A 3,271-nucleotide genomic window follows, 5' to 3' on the forward strand; every position below is an offset into this window, starting at 1 on the left:
GCTACAGTTATACACGTCATAATAATATTAAACATCCTGTCTGCTGACAGTCATCAACTTTCTATCTAGTTATCCTTGACCATAAGCAACCTTCAGCAACCTATTGAGAATGCCTAAGCATTTAACAGCCTGAGCTAGACATCCTGTCTACTCTAAACATTTCTAATACATCTAACCAATATCTATCTGACTAAAAATACCTAACAATTTGAACTACTTCCGATGATACAGTGAGTCTGTGCTCTTATGACATTTATTAGTTGAGGCTGGATTACAAACTGGGCAAAGTGGGAAAATGGCACAAGAGCCCCCATGTTTACTCATAGTAATCTGATTAATCTTACATTTGTTTGATTTTTGCACCTTTGAAGTACAATATCTTCTATTGTGGGTCCTCCATCCTCAATAATGTGGTGCTAGCGCTGTAGAAAGACCAAATGGAAAACACCAAATTTTGCCAAAGGGCCTCCGATGAGATAGATCTAGCCATGTTGGTCAGTACTTAAGAATTCAAATGACAAGTGCATTAGCTGATGTGTAGAGAGGCTAAAGCTGTATGATTTATATGTGGTGAAAAGTGGAAATTAAGTCTAACTCAAAAATGTTTTTTTAAAAGAAACTACGAGTAATTTTTATAAAACAAGAATCATCATTTTTAAGGAGCAATGTACAGACTCGTTATCACGTTGTCCTGTTTTGTCTTACACATTTTGAGTGGTAATATCTTATTAAACATGTTGTTCTTGACATAATTTACAGCACTACATCTACAACAATTGGTTGAAGTTTTGTGGTCAAGCCAAAAAACAGACAACTGCAGGTTTAAAACCTTCACTGATGACTTTCAGGAAGTTACTGGCATCTTTAACATTATTTACTGTGTGAGAACAAGAAAGGGTTCATAACTCTAGCTTAAAGAGCCCATGGCACTTTTCTTTGTTTTCTGACTTATCTATAACGTTACAAAGACGAATTATCATCTTAGACGTGACCTAAAGCTCAAAAAATAAGATGAACATACAGTATGTTCTAGTATTTCTATGCAGAAGCAAATGGGTTTATACACATCTTGCAAACTCTTGCTCGTGAGACTTTTTTCCTACCAAAATAAAGTATTATGTGATAGTTTAAGGATCTCCTTGAATGGGCATAAAATCCAGCCCCTTGCGCTTTCATGTGAGCTTGCCTGACATCCACCAGTGCCCCCTCCATATTGGCAAAATGTTACACTGCCTTGTTTGTCATATATGTTTTCAATAAAGATTATTAATAAAAAAAAAACACATCCATGGTGCCATTGTAAAAGTGGAATTTCTCAACTGCACCTGGTTTTGTGGATATATTTTCTCTCCTGCTGCTGCACTGTGACCAGAGGATGTGGAGAAAAATACAGGGCCTGAGGTTACTGCATGTCCAGGAATGTTCCTGTACAGAGACTCACTGTTTTACCTGACCAGGTCTAACCTACAAGCAGCCGGGAAGTGAAGCCCTCAGCGGCAGTGATTGATCACCTCATCAACGCTGGATCCCCCCTGAGCACAGTACCTGTTTTTTTATTAAACTACTTGAGGCCAGTGTGTCTGCCACTGGAGAAGTTACTATGTCTGCATTATGCCAGTTATAATATGGGCTTTCTCAGTTACCAGCTTTGTTTAGAGTGTTACACATCTCTTTTCATCTGTATACCGTTGTTTGCCTATCTATGTAGGAGACATTCATATTAATTAATGCTGTCACAGTTCGTTATGCTGTCCACTTTCAACACAACACCGGCACCAGGACTTGTGCGCATTCATGAACTGTCCTCTCATTTTTAGGAAGAGACTTTTTGGTTTTATTTTTCTGAAAACTGATCGACTACCGTAATTTCCAGACTATAAGCTGCTACTTTTTTCGCTTCATGCACACACACCCTCATCATGGAAAACACACGACGAAATGCATATGATGCAGCTTTCAACTTAAAGGCGATCGACCTGGCTGTCGAAATATCTCATGTTACAATGTGGACACCTGCGGCTATGTACAAACTGTTTTTTCGTTTTAAATTTAGTGGTTGCGGCTTATATTCAGGTGTGCTCAATAGTTTGGAAATTACGGTATTTGGAGTTATGAGGGTGCCAAGCTAATCTAGAGGTACCCAAGAATAAACATTAAATGGCTGGAAACAAGCATGCCATGGGTACTTTAAAGACTAAATGTTGAACTGGTTTCCCATGTTTTCATTTCCTAAACATGTGTTTCATCAGCACACATTAGTTTGAGCACAAAACTGACTTGTCCTGGAAGAGTCTGCCACAACATGTGAAACCTGGGCAGATTCCCTGAGTGTTTCTCATGGCGGAGAAAAGTTGAGATAAGACAAACTGTGACACAAAGGTGGAATGGTAGAATGTATTTACCAGAGATAAGTGAGATGCAGTGGTGGAGGAAGTATTTTGATCAAATACTAATATGACACTGATATGATCTAAGATGGTGCCGACAACTATGGCCGCCTTGTGTACTCGTGCTCTCTTGTGTTTGTTGTTTTTCTTTGTTTTCTCTGTCTTTTGCAATCCTTCCCGGATTACTTTAACAAGAGAAGAATTGTTAAACAACTCGGACAACTCACACCAAACCACCTTTCCCCAACTTTTGTGAACGAAGAATGCTGTGTGGACATTCTGATCAGTGGTGCAGCTGCAATCTATGGGACCTGGAGGAGGCGCCAGTGAGGCAAGTGAGCACGCGCCTTAGTCAGGCTATGCTAGAGAGGGACCCGGACTCCACTCTCGTCCATTCACCTAGCAAATGTCCGCTCTAGCCAACAGGATCGATGAACTCCTTCTCATCAACAGAACTAACTCTGACTTCGCACTGTTGTACCCGATACTTTTTACCATACTGACTCTGACAGACAAGGCAGTCCAAGTAACTACAAAACAGTGCTGATTTATTCCATGAACACAGGCAAAAATTAACATTACACGCTCAGGCATCTTGCACCTCCAACCTGCACGCAGGCAGATGAAAGAGGAAAGACCCTGAACCGAACCAGGCCTATACATTTATCTCTTCGGTTGGGCTAGCCCCATACTACACAGAATACCCTGTAGAAACTCATAAGCATGACTAAGCATTTAACAGTCTAACTAGACATCCTATCTCCACTAAACATTTCTAATACATAAAGTATCTATCCAATATCTATCTGACTAAAAATACCTAACAGCACGCTCTGCTGCCTTATGCTTGTCTCAGTGACTCCATCGCGGACAGTGCAATCCAA

The sequence above is a fragment of the Monopterus albus genome, unplaced genomic scaffold (genome assembly GCF_001952655.1).
Source record: "Monopterus albus unplaced genomic scaffold, M_albus_1.0 scaffold231.1, whole genome shotgun sequence".
In the NCBI taxonomy this organism is placed as follows: Eukaryota; Metazoa; Chordata; class Actinopteri; order Synbranchiformes; family Synbranchidae; genus Monopterus; species Monopterus albus.